General features: G+C 41.2%; 2 pseudogenes; both read left to right on the top strand.

Moving 5' to 3' along the window:
* The first annotated feature begins 6,554 nt into the window (after positions 1-6,554).
* Positions 6,555-7,502, top strand: LOC144256180 (ras association domain-containing protein 5 pseudogene; annotated as a pseudogene).
* A 1,161-nt stretch (positions 7,503-8,663) lies between these two features.
* On the top strand, positions 8,664-9,369 carry LOC144255942 (bcl-2-like protein 1 pseudogene; annotated as a pseudogene).
* Positions 9,370-17,655: the final 8,286 nt, after the last annotated feature.

Raw genomic sequence — 17,655 nt, forward strand, 5'->3', positions numbered from 1 at the left:
TTTTGTTTATTTTTATGTGGTGCTGAGAATCAAACCCAGGGCCTCACACATGCAAGGCCAGCACTCTACCACTGAGCTACAACCACAGCAGCTCGTCTAAAAGTCTTTTATGCTTCGTTTCACCTTATGTCATTGATATTGGTGTGGAGAAAAATTAACATGATGGTAATTTTAGAAATTATGGGGGAAACAAAAACAATTCTACCTCCAAGCCCTTAATTGAGTTCTTCCTCCACTATCCACAGCCCATGTGATGGTTAATTTCATGGTTAGTTTCATTTTGTTTCAACTCGGCTAGGCCCTGGTACCTAATTGTAAGACTTGGTTAGATTTTCATCACTATGACCAAAATCCCTGATATAAGCAACTTAAAGGTGGAAAGTTTACTTTGGTTCACAGTTTAGAGTTTCCGTCCATGGTTGCCTGGCTCTGTTGCTCTAGGCCTGAGGTGAGGCAGATCAAAATGATGTAAGGGTGTGGTGAAGGAAAGCTGCTTAGCTCATGGCAGCCAGGATGCAGAAAGGAGGGAGGGAAGGGCCCAGAGATAAACCCCCTCCAGGGCTTGTCTCCAGTGACCTGCTTCCTCCATCTAGGTCCCACCTCCCTGTGGTCCATTCAACCCTCAATGGATTAATCCACTGATGAACTCAGAGGCCTTAGATCCAATCACTTCCCCAAAGCCCACCTCTGAACACATGAGACTGGTGGCCATTCCAGATCCAAACCACACCACCTTTTTTGGGTCAAACACCAATCTAGATGGTTCTGGGAAGGCATTGTAATATGACTAGCATTCAAATCAATAAAACAAATCACCCTTCATGGGGAGGTGGGTTCATACATTAAGTGAAAGCTTTAAGAGGAAAGACTAAGTCTGCTGAAGAGAAAAGGGTTCTGCTCCAGTTTGCCTTCAGACCCAAGATGGTAGCATCAACATTACGGGGCATCCTCTCTACTGTCCTGCCCTGTAGATTTCAGACCTGCCTGTCCCATGATCATGAGAGTTAATTCCTTAAAATGAATCTCTTTCTCACTCTTTATCCCTGTTCTTCTCTACCCCTTCCTCTTTATCTACACATATTTATCTGTGTAAATGGTCTGGTTCTGATTTCTGGAAAATTCTGACTCTTATATAGCCCATTGTACCCCAAATCTGACAAATAAATCAGAGGAGGGGCATTACGAGATGTAAGGAGCTCCTTAACTAAAAAGACATAATGGAAGCCAACCACTGGGATCTTCACCCTGCTAGTGGTGTTTAATTCTGCTGCATTAGCAGTTTTTACACTTGAACATTATCTGCTGACATTGCAATGGGAAGAAAATGTCTACTGCAAATCATATACCTGGTTTATCATAAGTTTTCTTTCCTTGTAACTGAGGAAATTCCATCCCAGATGTCAAGAGTGTGTCTAGGAATCACAAACAAGAGGCATCACTTTCAGCTGCTGTGCTGAGGATGGATTAACCTTCATGTCTCCCTGACCCTTGAAATCAGGAATTCTCAGTGCGGGGTGCACATAGGAATCAGTGAGGGCAGTGCTTCTAGACCTTAGTGTACATGCAACTCACTTGGGCAAATTGTTAAAATACTTATTCTGACTTCATGGTTCAGATTTTATATTTTTCCTTAATACCCACAGAAAGTCAATGCTTTGGTAGATGGGTTGCACAGGAATAGGAAGGACAAACATTTTCTTTAAACTGCAGATTATTGGATCCTCTCAGAAAAATTTAATCACAATGTCTTAAGAGGGGGGCTGTCCAAAAAATGTTAATTCTTTACAGATGATTTGAAAAGAAAGCAATTGCATTTAAAGCCTATTACATTAAAGCCTACCTAGCTCACAGAGCTGTCATTATGTTGAAATGATATAATCTTGTCGTTGTATCATAAGATATACTGCACATTGATATTTATGAATGTTATCATTAACAATTCAACTTGCAGACATTAGACAAAATACTTATAGAATGTTGGGAAGATGTGAGAGGCAGAGGGTTATAGAACAGATAAGCCATCCCATTAAAAGAAAACATCCTAGAGTATGCATAACCTGGAAAAACTATACCTTCAAAATGAAAAGACACTACAGGTGAAATAAGCACACCCTTCTTGATTTACCTTGGATTTCTAAGAGTGACCTCTGACCTGAGATCCATCTCCCTTCATTCATTGTAGGCATGTGGAGTAAAAACCTCTATAGTCATAATCTGTGTCTACACCACCCCAGCTCATATCTCTTGCTACTCATTGCTGCACCTTAGGGAACCGGCTCCCAATGGACTTCAGATCCTGGGATAACTAATTATAAACAAAGTAATTAATCAGGACCTCATTAAGACAATTCTCTCAGAGTCCTGCCACAGTGAGTGATTATAGCCATTGATCACACCTGACTATACTTTGGGGAACATTGAGGATGGAAACAAGCTCAGGGATGGATGCTTAATCACTGGCTGCTTGGGGAATGGGCAGGAGTTCTGTGCTGGTGCAGCCTGCTCATATATGCCTATATAAGGAAAGGACAGGAATAAAAAAAAAGATGAACACCTCCACATCATGTCCAATACTTTCTCAGGTCAAGTTAGAAAAAGAAGCTCAGATTCCACATTATTTAGTTACTTTTGCCTCCTTACCTCTCTAGGAAAACCTTCATAGCACCCATCATTAACACCATCCCAAATACTCTTCAGATGACTCTATCAGATGACTTCCTAATGTCATGTTCTATGTTCCTGAAATTGATTACAAGGCCATACCATCATTTATATTCCCTTCTTCAGCTGCCTGCTCCATATGGCCCCAGAAATCGGAAGTCACCAACTAAATTAAGTTCTGTGCATGGTGATACAGTGCAAACTTCATTCCTAAGGAATCTGCATCCTCTATAGTCTTATTGGGTTGTTATATATTATATTAACATTTATTTCTGGACATGAAAATAGGATGTGATACCCAAAAATTACCCCAGGTTTTCAGACTCAGTCCTCCCCACTCTAGTTGTGTACAAACAACCTTTTCCTTGGTATCAGTATTAATCACCTCTCCTTTTTGTGCATTGGTTTAGCCAAAAAACAAAATACAGAGAAAGAGACTGTACTATATTTCCAATTTCCAAATCAGTGAAATAGTTGTTACATCCCTGGCAGAAATACATATTTTGATACAACATTTTAGGTTCATCAGTCTCGTCTCTTCGTTCAGCCACAGCTGCAGGAACCAGCTCTGCACTGGCTTCAACCAGCTTGAGTGGATGCAACTTGACATCACCTTCCTTCAATCCTTTCCACCTGTTCTTTAATTTTTGTTCTGGGACTTTTTATTTTATTTTGGTACTGGGATTGAACTCAGGGACACTCAACCACTGAGCCATATCCCCAGCCCTTTTTTGTATTTTATTTAGAGACACAGTCTCATTGAATTGCTTAGTGCCTCACTAAGTGCTGAGGCTGGCTTTGACTCACAATCTTCATGCCTCAGCCTCCCAAGAAGCTGGAATTATAGGTGTGTGCCACTGCACCTGTCTCTGGGATTTTTCTGACTCCGGAGAAAGATGTCATGGGAACTCTCCTCATACTCACACAAATAACAAGGTCTATGATGCATTTTAAGTTAAATTATTTTAGAGGATGAAAGGAATGGAGTAAAGGGTTTTGTTGTTGTTGTTGTTGTTTTGTTTCTTTAGCATGAGAAATCTGAACTTTCCATCATCATTTGTTGAAGGCTATAGTCCATTGATTTGCCTTGGTTACAGTATTAAAAATCAATGGAGGATATAAAAGTAAATCTAGTTCTGAATTTTATGCTATTCTGACTCTCAATAGTGATTTATGTTTCTATCTTTTCTTTAGTATCACACTTCGTTGGTCATTGTCACTTAATAGACTAGAAATAAGAAATGTGAAACTTTCTATTTTGCTCTTCTCTTTCAAAACTGATTTTAATTTCTAGCTTTGCCTTCTCGAATAAATTCTATAGTAAGATCATCATTTTGTACACAAAAGAATCTTGTTAGAATTATGATTGGAATTTTGCTGAATCCTGAGAGAAGTTTTTGAAGAGTCAACATTTTAAGAATATTGAGTCTTCCAGTTCAGACCATAGTATGCATTTCCATTTCCATTTCTTACATCTTTTGTTTCTTTAATCAGTGTTTTATAGTTTTGAGACACAATAGTTCCACTTATCCATGTTCTCATTTTTCCTGATTTCAGTTACTTCCACTAAACCATAGTCCTACAATATTTAATGAAAAACTCCAGAAGTAATTGTCATGTTCTTTTTTTTGCCCTTTCTCATTACATAATAATAAAAGGGTCGATTTTTCAATTCTCAAACAATCCTTAAAATTACTTTGAACTCAATGAAAAGGAAAGTACATCTTATAAAAATTACCAGGATGCAACAAAAGCAGTCCCTAGAGAAAAAACTTATGGCATTAAATGCATGTATTCAAAAGTAAAAAAGATCTAAAGATGATAGTCCGTACTTCTATTTTATCAAGTTAGAAAAAGAAGAGTAAATTAAATTTAAATTAAACAGAATTAAATAAATAATAGAATGAGAATAGAAATCAACATAATTGAAACAGGAAATCGATAAAGAAAACCAGTGAAACTAAAAGCTGCTTCTTTGAAAAGATCTATGAAATTAAGATGCCTCTAGTCAGACTAAGAGAGAGAAAGGAAGAGATAGAAATGACATAAATACTTACATCAGGAATAAAATAATATTGTGAACAATTATATTACCATCAATTCACTAATCTAGATGCAAGAGACCAATTCCTTGAAAAAAAAATCTCACAAGTGCTCCCAAGAAGAAATAGATGATCAGAATAGGCCTGTACCAATCAAGGAACTTGAGCCAATAAGTAATTACCTTCTAAAAGAGAAAGTGCCAAACCCAAATAGTATATTTGGGTATATTCTGCCAACATTTAAGGAGAAAATGATACCAATTCTGTAGAACCTCTTTGGAATAAAGAAGAAGAGGGAATACTTCTTAATTCATTCTATGAGAATAGAATTACTATAATACCAAAACCCAATAAAGACATTACAAGAAAAGTACAGTCAAATATCTTTCATGAATACAGATGTAAAAATTCTCAACCAAAAATATTAGCAAATGAAATACAATCATGTATAAAAAGAATTATAAACCATGACCAAGTGAAATCTATCCAAGTGATATATGAGGCTGGTTTAACATTCAAAAATCAATAATGTAAAATCCATCACATCACAACCTAAAGAAAAAAATCACATGATCAAATCATTAAATGCAGAGAAAATTGCTTGACAAAATCCAGTACCCATTCATGAAAAAAAAAAAACCCTTGGTAAGTTGGATATAGATAGGAAGAACCTCAACTTCAGAAAGAATAGCTACCAAATAACCTACAGCTTATATACTTAATGGTGGGAAACTTGATACATTCTTCCTAAAATCATCAACAAGGCAAGCATGTTGCTTATCATCTCCACTTTTCAACATAGTACTATAATCATGGCTAATGTGATAAGAGGGGAAAAACAAATAGTGATAGATTGGAAAAGTGGAAATAAAACTGTGTCTGATGCTGACATGGTCCTCTAAGTAGTAAACCAAAAAAAGTTCACAAAATAACTCCATAACTAACAAATAGTTATAGGAAGTTTGTATGATTCAAGCTAATATACATGAGTCAATTGATTTCCTGCACTCTAACAATGAGAATGTGGAATTTTATATTAAAAACACAATGTCATTTTTATTCTCATCTCCCTAAAATGTAATATTTTGGAATAAATCTAACAAAAATACATCAAAGATCTATAGGAGCAAGAAATATAAAGCACTGATGAAAGAAATAAAGAAAAATAAAATACACAAATATTCTTTGTTAGCAAGTCATGCATTTGATAAGAGATTAATATCCAGTATATTTAAGGAACACAAACTCTATTGAAAGAAAATAGATAATCCCATTAAGAAATGGGCAAGGGCCCTGAACTAGATATTTCTCAAAAGAAGACATACAAACAGTAACACATAAATTACTGAAAGATTTAAATATGAGAGCTAAGACTATGAAACTCCTAGAATGTAAGAGTAATCTTCATGAAGGTGGATTTAGCTGTGGTTCTGTGGTTATGACCAAAACAAAACAAACAACAATAACAACAACAACAAAAAAAAACCCTCACAACAGAAGCAAGAATAGATGAATAAAAAGCATGTATGTATCAACAAACACTATCTGAAAAGTTAATAAACAACCTACAAATGGGAGAAAACATTTGCATATCAGTTTGTAAGAGTATTAATATGTAGAAATGTATAAAGAATTCTCACAACTAAGTGATAAAGACAAAAAGCCCAATTAAAATGTGCAAAGGAACTCAACGAATATTTCTCCAAACGAGATGTATAAATGGCCCCATGTGGCCCCGTGTCCATGAAAAGATGTTCAGCGTCATCAGTCATCCTCTACAGATCTTTAAAAGTTTCAAGGAAGGCTTTCCAAAATACTAGTTGTACACCAGTTTGATTTTAGCTTTTAAAAATGGAAAAAAATATTGGTAAGAATGCGGAGGAATTAGAACTCCCATACATTGCTGGTGGGGATGTAAAATTGTGCAGCTGCTCTGGAGAATTTATTCGACAAATTCTTCAAAAACAGAGGAGATGGTGCCCCTGGGCTAAGCGAGCTAGCCAGCTGGTCCAGACGCGGGTGGAGAGCAGCATGAGCAGTAAGAAGTACTGCAGCCTAGAGGAGGAGTTGGAAGATTGCTTCTTCACGGCCAAGAGGACCTTTTTAAGGAATGTGAAAAGCAGTCATCTGTCAGAGAACATCTGTAAGATGGTGGAAGAGGGAATCTCGGGAATCTCCTCTGCCTACACTGCAGGAGATCAAGCAGATCAACAGCCACAACAGCCTGGAGAAAAACTGCCTGGGCATGAAGCTGAGCGAAGATGGCACATACACGGGTTTCATCAAAGTGCATTTGAAACTTCTGCGGTCCATGGCAGTGCCTGCTGGGATCAGGCCCCAGTCCATCGAGGATGCCATCAAGGAAGTGAACCTGGGGCGATGATGGGCAAGCAGACATCTTTCTACATGCCACTGGATGTCTTCTAGTATCTGCCCATCAGCAGCACAATCACAGGCTGCTCAAGAGGTTTATGGTTGTGGAAAATCCCTCAAAGTCTGTACTTTTTAAGCAAATACACAAGGATGGTCAAGTGCTCTTCTAGAAACTCTTTGTTGCTGACTGCTCCCTCTATCTGTGCCTCCTTGCTGGCCAGACACAGATGTCCTCAACTTTGTGCTAAAGGAGAATGAAACTGGAGGAGGGAGTGGGACACATTCTCCATCCCTGAGTTCCAGAACTTCCTAAGGATCTTGGAAAAGGAGGAACAGGACAAAATCCAGCAAGTGCAGAAGAAGTATGACAAGTTTAGACAGAAATTGGAGGAGGCTTTAAGAGAATCCCAGGGCAAACCTGGGTAACTGGTCTTGCTTCCTCTCCTCCTAACGCTCTCAGATTTGTTTTTATTAATAATTATTATTTTGCAGCAGATACTTTTTCTCAGGACACCTCTGGTGGGTGTATTTGTACCCACCCAGCTGTTCCAGACTTGGCACAAAGTCTCTTCCATGGACAAGTGTCTGTGTGTGGGGGGGGTTGACTCCTGCCCACTTCCCATGCTGTGCCCCCCAACAGACTCTGCCAAGGATCAGAACTCATGAGATGGACAACATTGGCATCTCTCAAGCTGCAGGCCTTTCACTGACCAAATAGTTGCCTCTTTTGTTACCAAACCAGAACTTCTCACACCAGCCAGCAAAAGGAAATGAGTAAAAGGTTTTAGAACTCTATGTTCTTTCTCTGGCTTTGACTCATCTTTAGTTTCTCTTATTCACCACCTTCAAAACCTTTATTTAGGTCAAGTGTTGTAGCATATTCCTTTAGCAGGTCTGAGCTAAGTTCCTGAAAGCAGAATAATGTTCAGAAAAGGGTTGTCCCACACTGCCCAAGGCACCTGCTGTTCCTGCTTAAGGGAAGTTCATGTGGCCTCTGGCCTAGCTGCTGGGGTAAGGAGCACCAAGGCTGAGGCTGGCTCAGAGATTTGCAGCGAAGTTGCTGCCTGCTCTGGCCCTGGTCCTCATTAGCAAGACTGTGCATGAGTAAACCCAAAGGCGTACATACATGTGTTTGATCATCACATCTTTGTCAATATTGTTTGTTTTTAAGTTACAAATTTGAATTTAACATTGCCATCATCCTCATGTGTTTCCATTAAGGGGAAACTAGCCATTTACCATTTTTAAAGTCTCCTGTTGAGTCCAGAAATCAGGCTGCAAGAGAAAGCCAGAAAGCATTGCAGAGAAACATGTCTAGGGGGAACATAGTGCATTGGCGGTGGCAACCTTACATGCCTCGTCCATCTTGGAGAGGACACCTGTGCAACTGGTGGGTGGCAGCACAGGCGGAGACCCGGAGCAGTGGGCAGGCACTGTGGAGTAGAGTCTGGACGAGGAATTCAGCAAAGAACAGCCGGTCCTCTCAGAACCTTATCTTGGCTTTGGATCTTAGAAGAGAATCATTAAGCAGAGATCAGACACAGTGAGTGAGCAGATGTTTTGGACACTGGACTGATTGAGCCAATCTCTATTTTTAAAATGGCTCAGAGCAACCAGGAGCTAGTGATTCACTTTCTGTCCTACAAGCTTTCCCAGAAAGAATACAGCTGGAGTCAGTTTAGTGATGTGGAAGAGAATAAGATTGAAGCCCCAGAAGGGACTGAATCAGAGGCGGAGCCCACCAGTGCCATCAATGGAAACCCATCCTGGCATCTGATGGACAGCCCCATGGTGAGTGGAGCCACTGGCCACAACAGGAGTTTGGATGCCCCTGAGGTGACCCCATGGCAGGAGTGAAGCAAGCACTAAGGGAGGCAGGTGACAAGTTTGAACTATGGTGGTGGAAGGCATTCAGTGACGTGATATCCCAGCTCCACATCACTCTGGGGACATCAGAGCTTTGAACAGGTAGTGAATGAACTCTTCCAGGATGAGGTAAACTGGGGTCACATTGTAGCCTTTTTGTCCTTCAGGGAACATAGTGTGTGGAATGCATAGACAAGGAGACGCAGGTATTGGTGAGTCAGATCGCAAGTTGGATGGCCATTTACCTGAATGATCACCTAGAGACTTGGATCCAGGAGAATGGCGGCTGGGACATTTTGTGGAACTCTATGGGAATAAAGTTGCAGTGAAGAGCTAGAAGGGCCAGGAGTGCTTCAACCGTTGTTTCCTGATGGGCATGACTGTGGCTGGCATGATTCTGCTGGTCTGGCTGTTCAGTTGGAAATGACCAGACACTGACCACCCACTCACCCTCCCTCCCACTCCACCCCGCCCCACCACATCCCTGTGTCCAACCAGCATTGCCACCAGGAGAACCATTACATGCAGGCCACACCCACCATCCATCACTGGCTTGGGCCTATACCTGGGTCCCTGCAGTTAGTTTTCTAGATCTACCACGATTCTATGACAGCCACCTTCCTGCATACCTCAGTTCTCTTGGCCTTGAAGTCTACAGATTTTCCCTAAAATCTGTCCTATGAAGGCTGGCAGTGGGTAGGGGCAGCTAGGAGCAGAAGGGCCCTACCTGGTTGGTAGAATCCTTACTACCCCTTAGCCTCTAAGACTGCTTTCTTAGAAGCTAGAACAGTTTTTGACCCACTTCCCTAGAAAAAGACTATATTGCCTTTTTTTTTTTAATGTTAGTAACCTCAGAGTTGATCATCATTTTCCAACCCATCTGGACCTATTCCTTCCATCTCTACCCCCAAGAACCATTTAGAGGCCACTTTTGACTAATTAGGAATAGAGGCTGCTTGGGATAAAGAAGCAAGGATCAGGACTTCCTCCTCCCCTCTGGCCTGGACCAAGTCCCCACTCCTAGTGTGAATATTTTCCAAAGGCCTCTGGCTAGAAGCCAGTCCTAATTAGGAGGGAGGGTGCTATTGCTGCAGGAAGTACCCCCATGCTAAACCTAGGGTGGCCCTTGCAGTTTAACACCCCCCGCTAGTCCCTTTCCCTCCTCTCTCCTGGCTCCCATGAACATGACCGAGCGACCATCTGGGCCCAAGACAGTTGCCTCAGAGCTATTTATGGCCTCAGCTGCCTCACTTCCTACAAGATCATCCTGTGGCATCGTTTCCCTGGGCTACTGTCCATTGAGTACAGGGATTCAGGGGACTCCCCCAGATGTAAAGAGGAAATATAGAGAACAGCAGTAGGAGCCCTGGGGTCTTCCCTACCTCAGGAAGGAATGGTGGGAAGGAGACCTTAGGGCACAGGCCAGTGGGTGGGGGTTGACTGGAAGGGCCTGTGTTGCCTGACCAGGTAGATATTGCCCTACTGTCCATCCTGGGCATCCAGGCTGCCAAGGTCAAAGCGGCCTGGCCCTTCAGTCCTCCCTCTACTCCAGCCTTGTCCTGTCTCATCCCTGGGAGTCCCAGCATAGCACTGTCCACCCCAGGCCCTCTGCTGTACATATTCCAGACAAGTTTTCATTCCTTGTGAAGATGATATACTATTTTTATTAAGTGTGTGTGTGTGTGTGTGTGTGTGTGTGTGTGTGTGTATTCATGTGTGAGGAGCTGCTGGCTTGCTGTGAGCGTGCAGGTGGAGAGCTGGTGCCTGGAGATTGGCGGCCTAATTAATGCTCCTTCCCCTGCCCTGTTCCAGGAAAGCTGTCCTAGGGGTCTTAGCTCCTGAGAGGTACCTGCCCCCCCTCTCTCCTTCAGTTGTTGTAGCTCTTTAAAATAGTCTGTGTGAAAGTGAAAGTGCAGGTCAGTAATAAACTGTGTTGACTCAGTGGGAAGAAAAAAGTTAGGCACTGAGGTATAGCTCACCTACCTACCTAGCATGCATGCAGCTCTGGGTCCAATCCCAAACACAAAGACCTGTAAAATGATCAATCATGCAATGTGAATGCTACTAGCATTGCATTTGGCATAAAACTTGCCAAAGTCAATAAAAGGGTCTTCAAAGCTAAAGAGTAGTTTCAACGTTATTTTTGTAGCTTACTATTTCAAGCTTATTTTTTCCTTCAGGATTTATAAAATCAAATGGTGAGATTTTAATCTTCATAATATTTGGATGACGTTGGATTTTTGTACTCTTTATTCAAATTAAATACTAAGTTGTCTAAAGCCTTGCCTCCGTCATCAGCAGAGAAGGGCCTGGCTGCCTTAGGTTCCCCCTGGGCCTCCAGCACGGCCTCCTCCTCCCCCTGGAACTCTCGGGTCTCCAGGTGCTGCCAGAGGTGTGGCCTTGATGACAGAGGGAGATCCTCCAACTGGGCCAACTTGGAGTCCTTGCTGTTGTGAAGCTGGCCAGGCATGTGCTCAGTGAACCTGTGGGCCTGGCTCCCCATTGACCTCAGTGCCTTTTGTTGCAGAGAGATGGGAGCAGGGTGTGTTTGCATGAAGCTCTGCTGCTGGCTTGCTTCTGCCGGGAGGTGGACATCAGCAGTGTGGGAGACAAGGCCAGGGGAGCCCTCACTTGAAGCATAGGGTGAGGGTCTCATACCTCCTACCCATCTGGCTTCCTGGACTTTGACTTCCCAAGAAGTAATATCAGGGTTTTTGACAGGGAGGATCAGATTCCTGACTCTGAATATTTGTACTGGCTCCTTGTTCAGGGTCAAGCTTAAAATAAATTAGCCAGATGATTCCAGCAAGTAGCCAGGACCGCAGAGACGCTCCAATGCAAAGGGAGAAGGACTTGCCATTTCTCAAAAATAGAACTGGTGTCCTCATCCAGCCTCTGAATGACTGTTTATTTGCTGTCCTCTGCTTTCCCAAGTCCCTCTTGAGTCAGTTCCAACCCAAGCTTCATGTAGCCTCAGAATTTTCCTCCTTTACCAAGGCCGAGTCCATAATGTCCCAACCCAGAGCAATGCTAATCCCTTGTCATAAACCCTGTGCATCATCTTCAGAACTACAAAAACAACATGAGCTAACTACAATTTTTTAAGCCACAAAAATCCTGTTTATCTGCTGCCTCATGCTCAGTCTTATCACTTTCCTCCCTTAAAAAGAAAAATCTCTCCCTGTCCCTGCTGCATATTATTCCCTTTGTCCTGCATGTCTCTGACCTTAAAAGAAGGCATGGCTCCTGCTGCAGCCACTGAATGCTGCTGATAGTCTCCCTTGATTGGGATGGCTATTTTATTTTTGAGAAGGAAAAAAAAGTTGTGTGTGTGTGTGTATATATATATATATATATATATATATAGGCATATAGCTATATATAAAGAGAAAGGGTATTTATGAAATAAGAAAATTATGGGAAGATTCTGATTTTAAAGCACAGTTAGACCTGGGACCTATGCTGAGATCTGAGTCTTTGGAAGTCATGTTGGGTTTCCTTCCCTCCCAGAGGTGGTGTGACTGCTGGTAGTGCCTTCTATGGTTGTGTTACTCAGTGTGCAAGTGTTTGTTGAGAGGATATTTTCTTTTGTCCACATATGAAAACTGTTGGTGTAGCTGTATTAAACACCATCAGCAGAGTGAAGGTTCCAGCAATCTGAGCTCAGGTATGAGCTTCCTACATCTCTTAATGCACCTCCTCTGTTTTATTTAACAGTTTGGGTTGTGCAGAAGAAAACAGAAGTGTGTGTGTTTGGGTGGGGGATTCATTTTAAAGATATATTGCACATGGTCCTGGGGACTGATAAGTCTGATATCTGCAGGGCAGGGATCCCTGGAAAGAGGAGAATGTTATAGTCTTGAGTCCAGAATATTCTGGAGGAAGAAATTTTTGTCTTTAAAGACTCAAGATTTTTCTGTTAAGTCCTTCAAATGACTGTCCAAGGCTCATCACATTAGGGAGGGTATTATGGTTTGAGTGTGAGGTGTCCCCCAAAAGCTCACATGTGAGACAATGCAAGAAGGTTCAGAGAAGAAATCATTGTGTTACAAAAGCCTTAACCCAATCAGTGAATTAATCCCTTGAGGGATTAATTGAGTGGTAACTGAAATGGTAGGGTGTGGCTGGAGGAGATGGGAATTGGGATGTGGCTTTGGGTATATATTTGTATTTGGCAAGTGAAGACCTCTCTCTCTCTCTCTCTCTCTGCTTTCTGATCACCATGTGAGCTGCTTCCCTCTGCCACACTCTTATGCCATAATGTTCAACCTCACTTCAAGCCTTGAGGAATGGAGCTGGCCTCCTGTGGACTGAAACCTCCGGAACTGAGCACCTAAATAAACTTTTCCTCCTCTACAATTGTGTTAATCAGGTCCTTTAGTCACAGCAGCAAAAAAGCTGCCTAAAACAGAGGGTAATCTACTTTACTCAAGGTCTAATGATTTAAATTTTAATACTTTTTAAAAATTTTAAATGTATTTTAAAAATTAATTAATTTATTTTAATTAGGTATATATGACAGAATAATAAATTTTGATTCATTGTACACAACTGCAGCACGACTTTACATTTCTGTGGTTGAACATGGATGTAGCGTCACACCATATGTGCAGTCACACATGTACCTAGGGTGATGATGTCCATCTCATAAAATACCTTCGAAGCAACATTTAGAACTGTTATTTGGTATCAGGGTCTAGCCAATTTGACACATAACAATTAACCATCACTTATGGCGTGAACATCTGTAGAAGAATTGAAGCAAAGTCTTAAAAAATGTACCTTTCCCCCGATACCTTACAAAATGGTCATCATATTTATTTTTCCCACATCAATGGAATCATGTGGATTAAAATAGAAGGATGTTTGTTTTGAGTCACTGGTATCACTGAAAAGAATAGCACATTCCATGTACCCTAATATTTTTTGTAAATACAAAATTACATGTGTGACCTTGGTACTAGAATGTCAAAATTTAGGGCTAAATGCGTAAGTCTAGTGAATTCTAATTCTGGGAAGATTTAGCAGGAGAGCAATTCTAACTTAACGGGACTTTGTTACCTTTAAAGTTGAAGGGATCTGTCTTAGCCTGAAGGACAGCCAACAAATACTGAAGAAGCCTTGGCCTCATCAGGCACCATGCCAGGGGCTGCCCTGCTGCAGGTGTGAGGCAGACATGGAGTTTCCTGCATGGAGTTTACAATCTGGTGGGAAGTCAGCTACCCACCAGTGATCAGAACATCCAGTGGTGTGACATGAGTGCAGGAGGCTGTGGCACCTGAAGCAGGACTCACCTGATCTGGGGAAAAGAGCAATGTTTGTATTAGCAAGTGCCATATAACATCCCTGAAGGATAAATCAGGATGGGCCAGGCAAAGAGGAAGCAGAGGGGAGAAAGTGATAGGCTGGGGGAACACTGAGTCTAACATGCTAGAGACAATAATTTGCAACCCTTAGGTCCAGCATTGCTGGAGAGTGGGATGCAAGGGTCACGGTGGGAACAGAGGAGACAGTGGGGGTAGATACAGGTCAAATAATAAAGTACAATTTGTCCCTTGAAAGTGACTTTGCCTTTGTCTTAAGACCAATGATAACACAGTAAGGTACTCACCAGACAAGACTTGATTGTTATATTCAGAAAACACTCTTACATTCAAGTTCAAATCAATGAGAGCTTTATTAACCTGGCCAGGGACTGTCACCCTGGGCCCCAAAACAATGGAATTGGCCAACCAAGGACTGAACCTGCGAAACTGTGAGCTAAAATAAACTTTTCCTCCTCTAAGTTTTTCTTATTAAGTCACAGTTTTTCTTGTTTGGGTCACAGACAAAAAAAAAAAAAAAGAAAGAAAAGAAAAAAACCTAGCACAATGCACAACCTCAAACTCTAGGTTCCAGACAAGTGTTCTCCTTTTCCTTTTCCTCATACAATGATTAACGATATTAACCTCCCGTGTGGTTACCTGAGAAAACACTTCTGTGTGTAAGTGGTGGGGGGTGTATTCACAAAAGTAGATTATGATGATTTGGGGGGCTTTGGGTGCCGCCCCCGATCTGCACGGGCAGCTGAACTTCAGGTCACTTGTAATTTTCAGGGACACCAAATAAAACCCAGACACAAATTACCTTTACACAAGCTTCAGGATAGCTTCTCAACTCTCAGCCTTGGGCTCCCCAAAGAGGAGAGCAAGAGAAAGTCATGAGAGACTGGCAAGAGAGAGAGAGAGCACATTTGGAAGTGGGCTTTTATTGGGGGACTCTTGTTCTTTAGAAAGTTCTATCCAAAAAAAAGGCCAAAAGGGGCAGGGTTACAAGGATCAGGAAAGTGAAATGCAACCCAAGGGCGACACCTACACCTGAAGACCCACCTTTACTATCCGAGCTGGGCAATGTCCAAGTCACCAGGAAATGTAGTGATTGCTCAGAGCCTCCTGCTTTGGGACCGGAAGGCATGGGTCATTCAGAGCAGCTCCCCACATTTGGGACTTGCACTTTCCCCTTGATCTTCTCTAAAACTATCTTGAAAGGGCCCTATTCTGCCATTGGCAATGGCCCCCATTAATATTTCTGCTATCTCCCAGTACCCTTGATCTTGAGGCTGCAAGTGCTTCAGATGGTCAGTATATGTCCTTGAGACCCTCCTTGTGCCAAAGCTGCATTGTGTTCCTTGAAAAGGCAAAGAAAGTCTCTCTCTCTCTCTCTCTCTCTCTCTCTCCCTGCCTGAACACTTTTAACACTTGACCCCTGAGCAGCCCCTGTCTATGTCCTCTGCCTCACAGAGTTGGCTGAAAGCAGAGCTTGTATCTCTTCTCCAATCCTCAGACTCTTTGTTTTTTGTTTGTTTGTTTTGTTGTTGTTGTTTTGAGTGAACCAGGGGATATGACAGATCTCACACTGACCAGTCCATCCTGCTTCCCTCTCTCCCCTGCTCAGGCACGCACCTAGCCCCCACTCCTGTCCCAATTACCTAGTAGAAATAGGTCCCATTATATCCTGTCCCACCAGCATATCAGACCTAAACATCTGTTATTATGGGTTGAATTGTCTCACCCAAAAAGGTATGTTGAAGTCACAACCCACAGCACTTGTGAATATGACCTTACTTGGTACTTTGTATTCAAGTTAAAATGAAGCCATGGGGGTGAACTGTAGGCTAATATAAGCAATGCCCATTTAAGGAGATAAAAAAAAAAGCTATGTGAAGACAGAGACACAGAGAGTACACCATGTGATGCTGAAAGCAGAAAACAAAGAAATGGAGCTACCAGCTAAAAAACCCACGGCCTGATGACTACCCCTAGAGCTGGGCAGAGGCAAGGGAGGGTCTGCTCAGTCTGATGGGGACCAAGGCCCTGCCGACACCTCACTTTGAACTTCTTTTCTCAGGAACACAGAGAAAATAAATTTCTATTATTTTAAACTGCCCAAAATAAAAGAAGCAGACTATGGTTCACAAAATTTTGCACTATACATACAATATTCCTTTGAGTATTATTCTCAATTGTTTTTTTTTTAATTTCCGGTGGTTGTTAAGGTAACACCAGTTTTTATCATAGATAAACTCTGAAATATCAGTGTCAAACTACAACAAAAAAGTATTAGTGACAAGACAAAGGATTAATATTTAAATTAAATCAATTTTTTTTACACCAGAAAAAAATCTAACAAAAAATGAATCCTGTACTCAATTGCACTGAAAACTAGGTACAAGAACTATAGGGAGGAAAAAAACTATCTTCTGATAGATACAAAAGAATATAACAATAAAAGGACACATAGAATGACCTCAGAAATCTTGTAACATTTAAAGATATTTTTTCATTTTTATTTTCATTTATATTAAACTGTCACAGAAAAAAATCATGAAAATTGTACATATTATCAGGACAGCTTGCAACATTTTGACAAATGTAAATATTGTATAATGTTTAAATTAAGATTTCTATGTCCTCAAACATTTGCCATTTCTTTATGGGGAAAATTTTCAAAAATTTTTTTCCAGCTTATTGAAATACACAGTATATTATGGTAACCTATCAGCCAAATAGCACACTGAACTTCTTGTTCCTACCTTACTATAACCTTGTAGCCATTGATCAACGTCTCTCCATTCTTCCCTGCCCCACCCTACTTTCTCCAGCCTTGGATAATCACCATTCTACTCTCAATTTTTATGAGATTGACTTCTTTAGATTCAACATTACAGTGACACTTGTCTATCTTTGCCTAACTGATTTCACTTAACATAATAGTCTCCTGTTCCATCCATGTTGTCACAGATGAAAGGATTTCATTATTTTCATGTCTGAATTGTATTCCATTATGTATATATGCTACAGTTTCTTTACCCATTCATCACCTGGTGGACACTAAGGTTGTTTTCATCTCTTAGCTGTTATGAATAGAACTGCAAGAACATGGGAGTTCAGATGTCTTTTCATCATACTGACTTCATTTCCTTAGATCTATACCCAGGAGTGGGATTACTGAATGTGGTGGTTCTAGTTTTAATTATTTAGGAACTTTAACATTGTTTTCCGTATCAGCTATACTAATTTACATTCCCCTCCACAGTGGGGAGCAAGGATTCCTTTACTTCACATCCTTGCCACCCAGCACTTGTTATGTTCTTTGATAGTAGCCATTTTTACTGGAATAAGGTGATGTCTAATTGTGCTTTTGATATGCATTTTCTTGGTGATAAGTGATGTTG

Source organism: Urocitellus parryii, chromosome 7 (genome assembly GCF_045843805.1).
Source record: "Urocitellus parryii isolate mUroPar1 chromosome 7, mUroPar1.hap1, whole genome shotgun sequence".
NCBI lineage: Eukaryota > Metazoa > Chordata > Mammalia > Rodentia > Sciuridae > Urocitellus > Urocitellus parryii.